Here is a 17,100-nt window from a genome sequence, read left to right on the forward strand (position 1 = left end):
GTTATCCTATAAAAGCTATCTTAACAATAAACAATAGATGAGATATAATCTCACAAAAAATTCTCAAGTCCCTTGTACATGTAAACTCAGTCAATTAGCTTCTTTTCCTAAATAGTGAAAATTCTACCATAAACTAATATTGGCATTTCTGAACTTTTATGGTTACAAAATAAATACTAAATAGCTAATACATTTGTTGATTCAATAATTTGCATAAATATATACTCAATGTCTCATGCACTATGATATCCACTAGACTCTAACCATTAAAAATAAGAAAAAATAATAAAACTAAAGAAAAAATATATTCCTCAAGTTCAAAAGGCTTTAGTCTCAGACCACTAGGACAATTCCATATTAAGGCTCATATTAGTCTTTATATTAATCCCGTTCCAGGAGATCATATTTAAATTGTTCTTTTCTTTATGAAGAAACATAAGATTGCAAGCACTAAATATGGCATTAAAAATTTACAATTTAATTACATAGAAGATATGTAAATCTTTATGAATAATTGTCATTACTTTTTAAGAATGATGTTCTCAGATTTATACAATTGACGTATTTATATCTTTTTAAAATCTAAGTGGAATGCTGCTTTTTTTGAGTTTAGTGACATTGATTTATATGGCAGAGTACATGCATTGGCATAGACTAGCAAAAAATGTTGAAATTGCTAAAGTAAAGATTGAAATTCTGAAAACCACTCTATAAAAAAATCTACTCTTGTGAAATGTTATTCAACTTCCACTGCATCAATATTTGGGGATTTTGAAGCTAAATCTTTGAACTTCGGTTTACCTAATTTCACAGAACTTGATTCCTTAGCACTTGAAGTTCTGCCGCTTGAGCCATTGTAGTCAACCTGATACATAATTTTTTCTTTCCAAGATTACTTACAACTGAAACTCATTTCTTATTTGATAGTGCTGAACGATTCTTTTAAAAATATGTCCTCAGATATAGAGTAAGCCTCAGATTCTTTGATCCTCAACTCTTCTTTTCCTTTTATTCATCTGTTAAAATATGAACTTTTAGCACTGGTTTCTATTTAAATTAAAAAGCAACAATTTTGCCTATGTGCGTGCATGTATGTATTTCTGTTCAATGATCTATAGGGATGTTTTAATCTCTTAACTCTCTTTCACTTGGATATTGTCACGGAGAAAATTAAAGTACTTAAATATCCATATTTTTATGTCTTTCTAGTACCAAACATGTGCTAAATACCTTAAGAAAATATAAAAACTTTGCCTAAATACCAAAAAGATCTTTTGATGTAGAGAAAGAATAAAAAGTCAAAGTTGAAGTAACATTTGAGATACTAGTTTAAAGATAATAATCTTCAATAAAAGAGACTGTTAAATAGTAAATATATTAATTTCTGACTATATATCTTTGAATTTGATCTCTTCACAGGACCTATACATTTTTAATAAGTGATTATTATACAGAAGAAATTGTGTCTTAGCTTATTTCAACTTTCTTAACGTTAAAGCATGTCTAACGTATACATAAGTGAAAGTTTTAATGATAATCTGATTTAAATAGTCAATATAGATGAAAAAATAGTTCAAAATAAAATGTGGATTATTTTACTCTTTGAGATAAACTATGTGGTTTGAAGTTTACAAACAGAAAAACAATAATTCATAGTTTAACCAGAAGAGTGATTACAGATTTATAGATTTTAAAAAATTAATGTGTAAGAAAAAAGCTATCTCAGTAAGATCAATGACAAGAGAAGGATGTCTCCTCTAACCACTCCTTTTCAACATTGTACTAGGAGTACTAGTTAATGAAATAAGACAAAAAAAGGAAAGAAAAGATGTAATGAATGATAAGAAAGGAAGTAATAAAACTGTCTTTGTTCATAGATGATATGATTGTCTATGTAGAACATCTTAAAGAATTGATCAAAAAACTCCTGGAAATAATAAGTGATTATAGGAAGGTTGCAGGATACAAGGTTAATTTATAAAAGTCAATTGCTTTCCTATATACAGGCAAAACACAAATGGAATTTGAAATTTTAAAAAATACAATTTACATCAGCACCCAAAAAATGAAATAATTAGGTATAAATCTAACAAAATCTGTACAAGATATATATGAAGAAAACTACAAAACTCTGATGAATGAAATCAAACAAAAACTAAATAAATGGAGATATATTCTATGTTCATGGATAAAAAGACTCAATATTGTAAAGATTATCATTTCTTCCCAACTTGATCTATAGATTCAATGCAATCCCAATCAAAATCCCAACAAGTTACTTTGTGGATATGGACAAACTATTCTAAAGTTTATATGGAGAGGCAGAAGACCCAGGGTAGACAACACAAATGAAGAACAAAGTTGGGGGACTACCATTACCCAACTTCAAGACTAAGTGTAAAGTCACAGGTAAAAAGACAGTGTGGTATTGGTAAAAGAATAGATAAGTAGCTCAATGGAACAGAACACAGAGTACAGAAATAAACTCACTACAAATATAGTCAAATGATATTTGAGAAAGGAGCAAGGCTACGTAATGGAAAAAAGACAGTTTTTCAACAAATGATGTTGAAACAAGTAGGCATTCACATGAAAAAAAATAAATCTAGACACAGAACTTACACTCTTCACAAAATTAATTCAAAATGGCAATTAGACCTAAATGTAAAATGCAAAACTATAAAACTCCTAGAAGAGAATATAGAAGAAAACTTAGATAACCTTGGGTATGGTGATGACTTTTTAGATACAACACCAAAGGCATGATCCATCAAATAAATAATGATAAGTTGGACTTCATTAAAATGAAAAACTTCTGCTCTGTAAAACAGATTGTTGAGAGAATGGAAATACAAGCCACAGACTGGGAGAAAATATTTGCAAAAGACACATTTGATAAAGGACTGTTATCCAAAATGTACAAAGAACTCTTAAAAGTCAACCATAAGAAAACAAACAACTTGATTAAAAAATGGGCCAGAGACCTTAACAAACATCTCACAAAAGAACATATACAGATGGCAAATAAGCATATGAATGTGATCCACATCATATGTCATTAAGGAAATGCATATTAAAACAACAATGAGGTACCAGTACCCACCTATTTGAATAGCCAAAACCCAGAACACTGACAACACCAAGTGTTGGTGACGCTATAGAGCAACAGGAGCTCTCATTCATTGCTGGTGGGAATGCAGAATGGTATGGTCACTTTGGAAGACTGTTTGGCATTTTCTTACAAAACCAAACACACTCTTGCCTTACAACCCAGCAATCATGTTTCCTGGTATTTACCCAAGGAGTTGGAAACTTCTGTCCAGACAAAAGGCTGCACATGGATGTTTATGGCAGCTTTATTTAGAATTGCCATGCTGCCTGCACCTTTCAGGTCATGATTTCCATCATCTTCAGATTTGGCATAATTGTAGTCCTAAGCATAAGGAGTCTTTCAAACCTGCTTGTGTTTTTTAGTAAATCTAACATAGAGCAGACAAAGCCAATAGTCACCAGTAGTCTAGACATCAACGTGACTTTCAATCATGGTCTGCCAATTTTTGACTGTGGAGTACATTTTGTCATGGATAAGATCCATACCACGGAAGTTAGTCAGGCATTTTTTGCCTGAAAATCCTCAGTAACTGGTTTGAATTTTCTAAATGAAACTGCGTCATTCTACAAGATCAGTAAGGGTCATTTCAAAAAAGCAATCCCTGAGGCAATCAGATGCAATTTTGTTTCCTTGAGTACTTGTGACTACTGTTTTTTCAATATCCCTTATACTGCACATAGCTGGCACTTCCACATCATACCAATCTGGGAAAATGATTGAACTACTGTCTTCTAAGCTCCCTTTTTGCCTCGTTTTGTAACACGTTTGTTCTTGCCAACTCAGATATTACTTTTTAAGGTTGTTAATCATACAATAGTAAGTTCATTATGATATTCTGAATAAAAATATAAGAAAACAATACTTATTTTTTATGTAATGCCACAATTCAAATAACAGCAGTATTTTCTATCGCTTGATAATTTCAAGATAACTATGTTGAAAGATATGTACCATATTCTTTTGTGATGGGTAGTTCTTCAACATAAGGCATGATGTCTTTTATGGGCTTAAATTTTTACCCTTTCTATCCATTCATGAATGACTTATAATTTTGGGTTACTCCTTCTGCAATTGGTTTGTTTGTTCCTTTCACCTCAATTTTGGTGATTTAAATAATGTCCTTCTCCTTTCCATGTTATTCTAATCAGTTGTTTATTTGTATTGTTTATTATACATCTCTGGCTATTATACATATACATCACCTTCTGTTTTCTAATTAATTTTATCTGGGTCTTTATTAGGTTCTTCTTGATGACAATTAGTTAAAATATTTTTGGCTGAAAATAAAATAAACTATGTTTCAAAATTTTTTAGATTCTAAGGAAAATATATTCTATGTCCTAAGAATTCTAGATAATTAGTGACAACCAGGTTGATTCATTCACTGACTCAAAAATTTCATCAAGGACCCAAGTTCTTTCCGTCTTGCCATTATTAGTGTTCCCTTCATTCCCTACAGAGTAGCAAAATGACAAGGGCGGTTCCAACCATTGCAAACAGAATCAACGGCATCCTAAGAAAATAAATTATGCTTTCCTATCACTTATTTTTAGCATTTTATTGGCCAGAATTGCCACAAATCCATTCTGCAACAATTAAATGCCAAAAGAAATGGAAATATTTCGTATTAATTTCACCCCTGAAATTGGTAGTGAAGTCAATTTTTCTGAAGCACAGAGTTCCTCGAGGAAGAGAGAGAGAGCTGAATCATCTGTTATTATGGTGAATTATTTAATATGATAGTAAAGAATAGATATTTTGTATGTAATCAATAATATCTAAAATATGTTTTTATCTAGAATTATTTGGCTATTTTCTTCCTCAATTCTTCTGTTGTTAAATGACTAATTGATTGACATCATCACTATGATCAATATCATTATTTGTTATTACTAAAGAAAAATTTTAGTGGTTATTTTTTAGTGAGTAAAGTTGTTTTGAAAGTATGTGGATTTCAATACACAGTGTTATAATTATTTTACAAATAATCTGTAATAACAACTATGACTACATTTTGTGTGAAGATTTCTTTTAGATATTGTGAATATTTAGGTAGATAGATATACATATGTATAAGTATATATGTAAACATATATATGTTTTTTACATATGTATATAATAACATATGTGTATATATGTATATAATTATTTTTATATCCTCATAGACATTGCATTTCTTATGTTTATTTGACAATAAGTATTGTTTAATATTTTATAAATTTAGTAGGTCTATTTAATTTCTAATTTTTTAAATTATTCTAGATTTTTGACCTAATGCAACATATGGTCCATGTTAGGAACATCTCAGGAGTGATTGAGATAAAGGGCTCATGTCTCTTTTCCCAAAGATAATGATATATTATGCAAATTCCATCGCAATAGTAATTGAAATGGGAAAACCCAGTTCCTGTCCTGTTTAGTCTCAGTGCTATGCTATTTCCTAACTTCAAGTGAGATCCATCCTGTCTGCTCTTCACCATAGATGAGGATGATTCTAAATAAAATGGCAACTGGACTACCCACAGGCAGGAACTCAGCACTCTCCTAGCAGTGTAGCACTATAGACCCTCTGAAAACAGCCGTTTATCCCTTCATCCTTGGCACAGACTGTTCTCCTATCTTTAGGGCCTCCAGCATGCTTAATAATACATCCTCTATAATTCTCAGCACTTTTTTTTTTTACTACAGTTGGGGTCACAGAAAATCTGGATGTTCTACTATGCCACTCTGGAGCTTCAAATAACTTGAGCATAACTTGAGAATAACGTTTTCTCACAACTGACCTTACAACCCTACACACTACATCAATCTGGTCTAGGCTGCTACATCATGAGACCCAGAGAGAATTTGCTATAATTCTTGCTGATTTTGAGCCTCACCTAGAATCAGGGTGCAAATTCTCTCTGCCCTCAAGTTAATAGCTTTTAGGTGGGTCCCTTAGTCTGACTTAGTTCCTTGGTCTGACTCACACTCAGGGCAAATACTAACAGGAAATAGTGCCCACATGTTCACATCTTATTCTGTTGCTTTCTCCAAAAATTAATTTACTTCCCCAACCTTTGGGAATATTATTTCATAACCATGCTAAGCACAATATTGTATTCTGCCTTTGTACATACAAGTTGAATCATTTCTGTTTTAAACTTGGATGGTGATGTTTGAAGCGAAGATATGTACGATATTTGTTTGCTGGTTTTTTCTGACAACACTGCCCTGGAAAAAACTGCAATCTCATGTCTCACACCTATAATTGCCTTGTTCCAGGGAAAAGTGGGAGAAATAAAATGAAAAAGATATAAAGAGAATGTCACTTAATTATCCCATAATATTTTTCTTTGTGTTAATCTAAAATTAAATATCAAAGACCAATGTTTAAGGAGAAATATTTAAAAAGTAGATGATATATCCAAAATTATTTCCTGAGCAAAATCCCCCAGGGTCCAAAAGAGTGTATACCCTCTAAGCTGTTTAGGAGGAGAGAGAGATTTTGAAGGGGAAGTGAGCATGTGCGTAGACATTAGTTTTGTGTCTGTACCATGCTCTCACAGCTGAATCCTGTTGCTGGATTTTGAGGTGGTGGTAGAATCTCAACCCGGTTTTAGGGGCCCTTAGATTAGAAAACTAGAAAATCACAGAAACCTGTTTTAGAGCAGGTGTAAGGAAGATCCAGATTATGTAGGGTTTCAGAGAAGATATGGCTAGAGACTAAACCAAGCACTGAATATAAAGGATATAGTAACTATGGCACCAATGAGATAGTCAGGCGGTGATGAAGATCAAGACCAGAAGCTGACTACAAGAGAACCAGACTTCAGATGACGTTGAAAGAAAGCATAGGTAAACCTTTTATGCCACAGTTAATGTCCAGATAGAGTCTGTGAGACTTTGGATGGTGGTGTCTGACAAATGTGCTTAAGAACATTGAAATCCAAAACCAACTGAACCCTTTGGTTCCATAGACGTGGCCCCATCCACCTTGCTAGAGGATAGAAACACCTCTCTCATGCCTGAAAACTGTTTAGAATCTCAACTGTGCTCATGTCTTAAACTAATACATGAGAGTCTCAGGACACCACCTCCTATTATGGCCCCCCAAAATCAATAATTAACATCAAACTTAGTGTGGCCTGACTTGGGGAAGAATGTGATCTGATACCCAGCCTGCAATTTTCTAAAAAGTTCTTTTTTTCCCCAAAGTGTGTCATAATTGCCTTCTGGGCTCCTAAATTAAGAAGAGGCTAAAATATTTATCCTGAAGAATTTTAACATTTTCAAAGTCTAATTATGACATTAAATAGGAAAATGTATCCGAGTTCCGTTTTCAGGCTTCATCCTTAAATGGTATTATTTAATCCCAGGATTTAACTTGCCAGAGATGAGCCAATAATTCCCAAATCAATTATATTCTGAAGTCAGCTATTTCCATCCAGAAATTCACCATCTCAAGGCGTTGACATTGCTCCCTGGAATGCTCATCTCCCACACTCTCAGCTTATCCCTGAGCTGCCTACTCAGAGGCCTTCTCTGACCTGCCTTCCCTAAAATTGCTATTACTATCATCCTTTACTCCCTTGACTCTCTCATCTAATTTTTCCTCATAGCACTCATACTCTACTATCATTACCGTCACTTCACTATAACATCTATGAGAACTATTTTGTATGTTTTATATATTTATATATATATATAAATATATATATATTTTTGTATGTTTTATATGTTTATATATATTTATATATATACTCCAACGTTCAATGGCTAATCAATGAATATTTTTACTTAATACATCTCTGCTTCAGTATTTTATTTGCTTCTCAAAACAACAATATTCCAAAAAGAACCCAAGACCTTTTTCTGTACAAAGAAATATTTGGTTCCTTTCTGCTGTTCCTCAGTTCAGCGAGAGTAGCAGTTCCTCCAAATTAATAATGCCAGAAACTAGGGAATTTTTCTCAATATCTCCATCTTCCTAAATTTATCCTTATCCACCAGCTTTTTGAAATTCTACTGGTTAGTCTCCATCTGCTTGCTCACACTACTGCTAAGCCACCTACTAATTTATAATCCACACAGTAACTAAAGTAATATTGAGATGATGCACAATGGATTATGTTACCCTCCCCCACTTAAAATCCTTCAAAGTCCAAAATCATGAATATATGTGTCATATGATATGACCTTGGCTACATTATCTAAACTCATTTTGTAAGAATCTTCTTCTTCAATCTATGATTCAATCTTTTTAAATTTCTTTCTAATCTTTGAAATTGATGTTCTCGACCTTCCCATATGTTATATATCTAGAATGCATACTCCCTTCTATCCTCAAATCTTTGTTCATTCAATCCCAGTTATCCTTTTGGTTTAAGCTTAAAAGATACTTCCTCTTTGCACAATTGCAAGTATGTGATAATTATATTTAATATTTTCTTTAGTGTCTGTTTTCCACACTTTAATAAGACACAGAAAGTTTCTGCTTTGTTCTCTAGTCTATTCTGAGCATAGAGTGCAGAATGTGAGAAATGTTCAATAGTTTTTTATATTGTTGTTACTAATCAAGAGAAAATGTGTGTTGGGAGCCCTGAACTACTCAACTATGGCAACTGCATTTATTAAATCAAATTGATTGCTCTCTATAGTCACTTCAATTTTTTGGCATTAAGATTTCTTAAATTTATCAGTCTTTGTTTTCTACAATAATGTACTAACACAGTCATCTGTATTATTTAACATAAAATACGTGGTGTAAAATATTTTGGAAATTAAGTATGTGATATCTTGAAGGGGGTGATGGGGATTGAGAGAACAATAAACCATATCATCTATGCTGCTTAGGGAAAAAAAATGGAACTTGAGCCAGAAGTATGAAGCTGTGTGAGAGAAAGAAATATTTACCAGCTGAAGAGATAAAACATCAACATTTGTGTGCATAATACGTCTTCATAGAAAACTGTTTAATACATTTTTGGCAGTAGTGTGTGTATATGAAAGGATAAGACTATAAATAAAATTCACATTTAGACATTTGCTCACAAGGATCCTAAAGGAGAACAGAATTGAGAGATATTTAAAAAAATATATTTTAACACAAAATGAAGTGACTTAAAATTTCAATCATTAAAATTAATACCATTTAGTGATTACCTGACAAGTCAAAAATGTCAACAAATATTGATCATGGTCCTTTACCTGCAAAGAGCACAAATACGATATATTATTTTAGTAATATATGACTGAGACATAAAAGAAATGACACTTTAAAAGAAAAAGAGAGAAAGATCTGTGACTTGTAAGGTATTAATTATTGCCATATTTCAGACAATTTTACAACTTCAGTTTAACGTGAAAAATTCGGATTCACGAATAATTTACAGCATTCAAAGTGATACAGCAGCAGGTCTTTCCAGACCACTGTAAATCCAAAGTGAAAGATTTTAAGACCTAATGAGGATAACTTGAAAAGAATATTTATGGTGTGCTGTCATAATTCCATAACTCAGAAGAGAATTATGATAGTTTCAACAGTCATCTTTTTATTTTACCAAACCATATTATGTCTTAATCAATTATAATTTTACACCTTATCACACTCTGACATGTATTGTGATTAGCTGTATATATGTTCTTCTCTCTGAATAAATTGTGAGCAACTTAAGGAATTGAACTGTATCTTACTTATTTTTCATTTCACAGAGTACTTTCTATATGGAAGGGGTTCAATACATTTTTAATATTTAAATATCAAAAAAATAGTGTAGAATTAATGAGATTCCAAGATGCAATTAATTTTTATAAAAATTTCTGTGTTTAAAATAATGCCATAAAGGGGCTGACCTGATGGTGAAAGCAGTTAAGTGCGCCAGCTCTGCTGCAGTGGCCCGGGGTTGGCCAGTTCAGATTCTGGGCGCACACCGAGGCATAGCTTGTCAAGCCATGCTGTGGCGGCGTCCCATATAAAGTGGAGGAAGATGGGCATGGATGTTAGCCCAGGGCCAGTCTTCCTCAGCAAAAAGAGGAGGATTGGCAGATGTTAGCTCAGGGCCAATCTTTCTCACAAAAATATAAATAAAAAAAATAAAATAAAATATAAAATAAAATAAAATAATGCCATAAAGACAGCATTACCTCCTCTTCTTTGAATCCAATGAAACTGAGGGGAATGTGAAACAGCAATTCCATCTTAACGGAAAGTAGGGCAAGCTCTCATCCCGACCATAAGAATAAGAAATTGCCAAGTTCAATGAAGAAAAAAATGTACTGCAGAATGTGAGATGATGCAGGGTGGATACCTTACAATTTAGAAATAACAAAATGTTGAGAAGTTGGGGAATTCTCCAAAGTAGGTGTATACACTAAAAACCAAAATCCAAGTTCTAAATTCAGATAGATCAGAGTGAATGGATCTGACCTGTGGAAAAGCAGGGAGGAGTTGGGAAGAGGAAGTTAGAGGATTATCCATGTGACAGGGCAGAGAGAGAACTAAATGGTGAACTCTCTTGCTGATATTTGTCAGCAAAAGAAAATAAAGGCTAAATACACCCACACACAGACACACACGCACATGCTGAGAGAGTGAGCGAGGGTGTGTCTGTGTGTGAGAGAGAGAGAGAGAAACATGGAGGGACAGAGAAAGACAGAGAGAGAGAAGAAAGAGAGAGAGAGACCCACAAACACACACTTTTATTCCTGGAGATCACCTGCATATTCTAGCGCGTTCTCCTGGCTCCTCCAAGAATATATTAGTTTGCAAATAACTTGTTCAGAAAGAAATCTCATCTTTGAAATACAAATAATAATTGGTAGCAAAAACATATGGGAGCCAAGAAAGATGTAAAATAAAGAAGAAAATTAAGAAGAAGTAAACTCACTTAAATAACCAGTATTATTTAAAAAAATGACCATACCTTTGGTAAAAATGGGAGCAAACGTTTTCCATAATATCAAAGGACTTAACAAATAAATATTGCATTTTTTCAAATATTTTCACATTTTCATATATTTTCAAATAAGTTGCAGTTTTTGAATTTAGATATTACTCACAATAAATAAAAAAGAAAATCACAGTTCAAGGTGAAAATTCAGCTGGCACTAGCAAGGATAGAAAGGTATAAGAGAAGGAAGATTGTATTGGAAATAACAAAAAAGGGAGTAGAGAAGGTAGAAACATCTAAGAATGCAGTCAGAGGCATGAAGATGCGCAAAAGAATCTTGAGTAATGTGGGCAAAAGTAGATGGAAAAAATGGAGAATTATAACACCTGTGTTCATCACGGCCTAGCTTATACTTAACTCTACATAGTGTTGACTTTGCAACTTAAATTAGTTAAGCATTTAAATCATTTCCACAAATTAAATCATTTAAATAAATTAGAAAAAATAAAATTAAGCAAATCAGGAGGAAAGTTTTAATAAGTATTAAAAAAACCACACACACACACACACTATGAATTGGGGGAAAAGAAAATCTACAGATTTCATATGTGATCTTGAAGATATTTGAATAATAGTTTAAAAGCAACAACAACTAAATATATAATTGGTTATATAATCAGGTTAAAAGAAAATAGAAATTAATAAACCAAGAGATCAAAAAGTGTTAATGTCAAGATATACAATGGAACCTAAAAATATTTTTGCTCAGTTTTTTATTTAAAAAAATAGTTGTAATAAGAAGGAAAAATCAGGAAATGTATTCCACAGTGAATACAAAATCCAAGTATACAAAATACTAAATACAAAACAGAAAAAATAGACACATATCCATTCCCAGCTAAATTATTTCAAATCTTAAATTGCACAAATGCTCATTTTTTTATAATTTAACAAGTATAGAATTTTGTTTATTTTTTATAGTATCTTGTTTGTTTTTCTAGTATAAAATCTCAGGTTTTGGTTTTTGAGCTTTTTGTCTTAAAATTTATTTTGTCAGTTTTAAATTAGCCATTCTTGCTTTTTTTGGTGGAATTGTGTTCTAGTTTCTCTCCCTGAATCCTTCTAGGTGACTTTGTTTTTTAATTGTACAATTAGGGATAGTCTGAGGAGTATATTGGACCAAAACGAACCTCAGGGCACACTCTGTATTAAGGTAAATCTAAGGCGACAAAGAAAATCACACTGAGACAATTAGACTTATTATTTGTGACTCATTTTAAACATATCAAAATTAAAATTTTAAAGTAATGTGTTTAATTAATTGCATTTAATCCAATTTCTGAATTACTTTCAGATTTATTTCCAAATCATGAAAATAAGAAAGCCACGCTACAGAGTAGATAGTTAATGATTGTCTGTTTAACTGACCTGCCTTTAAATCCTGGCTCATTCACTATTTTTGAAAAGTTGGAAATAAGTTTTGCTTCTTCTTTAATCTCAGTTTTTTTTACCTTCCTCATTGGCTATTATGATAATTAAATGACTCAGCATATGTAAACATTTTACTATAGTGAATAATATAGTATAGCTTTAAAAATGTGAGGTAATTGATTTGGTTTTATATTTAGCTTTGAAAAAGTAGCCTTTTTTTCTATACTATTCTATTTTAAAACCTTATCATATTATTCCTCAATAATCCCACAATAAGAAGCAACGTCACAATTCTTCACTAACCAGTAAAGTCTAGCAACCTATTTAAGAGCTCAGAATGAGACTTCAGGCTCCCTTTGGTACCAGAAGATACTCTTGATTTGGCCTATAATTAAACGTGCCTACTGACAAGTTCAGACCTTTGATGAAACAAGGAGAGAGCAGTGGTCCCAGGACATCTCAGAGGGTAAAAGTTCTTTGTTCTTGACAATATTAGCAATCCCACAAGAGAGGTGAAGGTCTACCATCCTCTAAAAATGAGTTCACGCAAAGGGCATTGGCGGGAAATGTGGTAAAGAGTTTATTACTGGGCTGGCCCTGTGGCTTAGCGGTTAAGTGCGCAAGCCCCCCTACTGGTGGCCTGAGTTCGGATCCCGGGCGCGCACCGATGCACCGCTTCTCCGGCCATGCTGAGGCTGTGTCCCACATACAGCAACTAGAAGGATGTGCAGCTATGACATACAACTATCTACTGGGGCTTTGGGGAAAAAAAAAAAAAGGAGGAGGATTGGCAATAGATGTTAGCTCAGAGCCAGTCTTCCTCAGCAAAAAGAGGAGGATTAGCATGGATGTTAGCTCAGGGCTGATCTTCCTCACAAAAAAAAAATAAAAAAGTTTATTACTATAGAGTGACTATTCTTTAGAAAAATAGAAGACTTCTATACCTACTGCCTTGGAGCTGAATTCTTTCAGAAATATTAAACTTACACAAAGCTATCATATCATTAAGGTAAAGTAAACATTTGTTCATGAGTTCTTGTTTCAAAGTATTAAATTCATTTAAAGCCAAATTATAAGTAAAGGAATGGGACAATCTCCTGATGATAAACATCATTTTAACTCACAATTCCCTGAAATAATATTTTCAGTGTAAATGTACATAGATGGTATAAAAGAGAAAAAATAAGTAGCTGTTTTCTGAGATTATATATTCACCCAAAGAAAGTCAACTTTAGCTGAGCAGTCCTCAATTAACTGTAATTTTATATGCTGCAAACAGCAACTATATGTACTGTATTACTTTAAAATAATATATAATATTTAATATTTAAAATAATATATAATCATAAGTGTGACATTGTGATTTATAAGAAAGATAGATGACCAAGTAGATTTAAGAAATATATCCTATATCTATATCTAACTTCTTTCCAAGTTCCTAGTTCACAGCTCCCAAAATTCTTGGAATTTCCTAAGCATTGAGAGTTATCAAGGTCTTTTATTATGGTAATAAGGTGGCTTAGAACAGCACCTGGATGAGGGCTGGTTGCCAGTGGAGGCAACCACATGATTAGCAGGTTGGAACTTTCAGTCCCATCCCCAACCTCTAGGGAGGGGAGAGGGGCCTGAGATTGAATTCAATCACTAATGGCTGATGGTTTAACCAATCATGCCTGTATAATGAAGCCTCCATAAAAACCCAAAAAGGACAAGGTTCAGAGAGCTTCTCTGTTGGTGAACATGTGGAGATTCAGGAAGAGTGGAATGCCTGAAGAGGGCATGGATGTTCCACATCCCTTTTTCACATACCTTCCCCTATGCATCTCTTCCATCTGGCTGTTCCTGAATTATATCCTTTTATAATAAACCAGTAATCTAGTAAGTGAAATGTTCTCTGAGTTCTGTGAGCCGCTTTAGCAAATTAATTGAACCCAAGAAGGGGGTTGTGGGAACTTCTGACTTGTACCCAGTTGGTCAGAAGTACAGATGACAACGTGGACTTGTGATTGGCATCCTGAGTTGGAGCGGGTCGTTTGAACCTCAAATTGGTAGCTGATGTGTCAGAAGCACAGGTAATAACTTGGGGGGGCAGGGCAGTCTTGTGGGACTGAATCCTTAACCTGTTGAATCTGATGATATCTCTGGGTAAATAGTGTCAGAATTGAGTTGAATTATGGGACATCCAGCTGGTGTATCCAGCATCGCGTGTTGGTATGAGGAAATTCCCTCCCACACACACAGATATTGGAATTGGGTCCCAGAACCCAAAATAATGAAAAATTTTGTTTCTATGGTATTTTTAGATACAATAGTTCAATATCGAAATATATTTTTTATAAAAATATTATAAAATAAATAAAAAGAAATCTTTCCTGTACAAAATATACACCTGATAAAGTCACAGCAGGGAAGAAGTCAAATTGACAAGCAGTTAAATAGCAATTTAACACATTTCTTCTCTCTCGGTCAGAATTACAAGCTATAATATTATAGTGTATTCACTTTACCCTACTTAAGCCTCCTACAGTTGTTGCCATAACTACCTAAAACATTTGTTCTTTGATGTTATCTTCATCAGCTTTGTACAGAACAGTAAAATGCCCAACCTAATAATTACTGGTAGTCACCCATGGTTTTGAAAGATTAATTCTAATAATACTTCATTGTGTTGCCTTGCACAATGCGGAAGTGAAACGAACTTTGATATTCTTAGAACCACCATGTATACATCAAATGGAGATATTTACATATCTTCCAGGCAATTGCATAAACTTTTAATCACCTTTGTTAGTGCCATCAAGTCGATTCCCAACTCCTAGCGGCCGTGTGTACAGCAGAACGGAACGCTGCCCAGTCTTTTTGCACCATCTTCTCACTTTCCGAGGCTATATCAGACAGTGCTCCACTGCTGTTCACAGGGTTTTCATGGCCAATTTTTTCAGAAGTAGGTGGTCAGATCCTTCTTCCTACTCTGTCCAGTATGGAAGCTCCACAGAAATCTATCCACCATGGGTGACCCTGCTGGTATTTGAAATACTAGTGGCATAGCTTTCAGCAACATGGCAACACACAGTCGCCATAGTATGACAACCAATAGATGGATGATGTGGCTCCCTGAGTGCAGAATCTTAACCACTAGACCATCAGGGCTGGCTAATCACCTTACAGAATCTCAAATCCATGATTTTGTCACCATATTTCAAATCAACTATATATTTCTCACCTTGTTCTTGAAACAAAAGACAATTTTGTTTTAAATATTGAAATTGGATTCTCACTGTATAATTTAATTTTAAAAATAAAAAGTTTAGTTTTATTTTGTAGTTTTGCTTTCCTTATAATTTAATCGGCATGCAAAATAGAGTTTTTGTCATTATTACCCTCATCAACCAGTTCAAGTAGCAACTGTAACAGTGAAAATAATGGGCAAATATTTTTTTATTTTTTCAATTATTTTTTATTTTATTTTGTAATTATGGTAAAATACTCATAAAATTCACCATCTTAACCATTTTTAAGTGTGCACTTCAGTGGCATTAAGTGCATTTACATTGTTGTGCAAATATTACCACCATTCATCTCCAGAACTCATTTCATCTTGCACAACTGAAATTTTGTACACATTAAACAATAACTATTTATTCTCCCTTCCCTCCAGCCCCTGGCAACCACCATTCTAGTTTCTATCTCCATGAATTTGATTACTCTAGGTACTTCATATGAGTGGAATCATACAGTATTTGTCCAGTGGCTTATTTCCCTTTGTATAATGTTCTCAAGGTTCATCCATATTGTAGTATGTTTCAGACTTTTCTTCCTTTCTTAAGTTGAGTAATATTCCATTGTATGTATATACCACATTTTGTTTATAACCATTCATCTGTCAATGGACACTTAGATTGCTTCCACTTTGGGTCTGTTTTGAAGAATACTGTTATGAACTTGAGTGTACAAATATCTGTTCCAGCTCCTGCTTTCGTTCTTTTGGGAGTATACTCAGAAGTGGAATTGCTGGATCATATGTTAATTCTATTTTTATTTGTTAGGAATTACCTTACTGCTCTCCATAGCAACTGCACCAGCAATAATATTTACAAATTAGTTTCATAGGATATAATGGCTTCTGGAAAGTCAAAGGTGATTTCAGAATGAGTTGGAAAAGATATCATAATGTCAAGTCAAAGAAAGATGACAAAACAGATAGAACTCAATGAATAAACAATAAAAGGACAAGATAAATACTAAATATAAAATGAATGAAAGCAGTAAAAGATAAGAGATATAAAGCTAATAAGGATAAAAGTCAACTGCATGTTCATTTATACATATTCCTATCATTAAGATATACATATTATTTAAGGTGGAATTGCTTAGAAACTGTACAACTTTTATGTAAATATACAACTTTTAGAGCTTGAGATGTATAGAGTTTCCAAAACCAGGAAGCATTATGCTTTCAATCAATCAATCAATTAGGGAAAAAAGGAGTATATTTTTCTCAACACTTCTGACTCCTTCATAATGATGAGACTTTAAATAACAAAATAAAACTATAGGTTGGTATTAGGAAGTTCATCAGGTTTTATAAACACAGTTGTATTATCTTATTAGTGCTTGACCATAGAAATATACTATTTATGAGTTCAGTATTTTTACTCATTGAAGCGTTGTTATGGCAACCAATCA

The 17,100-nt window shown here is 33.2% G+C and overlaps 1 pseudogene; it reads right to left on the reverse strand.

The window, feature by feature from the left end:
- Positions 1–3,433: 3,433 nt before the first annotated feature.
- Positions 3,434–3,891, reverse strand: LOC147916098 (small ribosomal subunit protein eS1 pseudogene; annotated as a pseudogene).
- Positions 3,892–17,100: the final 13,209 nt, after the last annotated feature.

The sequence above is a fragment of the Ceratotherium simum genome, chromosome 10 (assembly GCF_057802395.1).
Source record: "Ceratotherium simum simum isolate JZ-2026a chromosome 10, ASM5780239v1, whole genome shotgun sequence".
Lineage (NCBI taxonomy): Eukaryota > Metazoa > Chordata > Mammalia > Perissodactyla > Rhinocerotidae > Ceratotherium > Ceratotherium simum.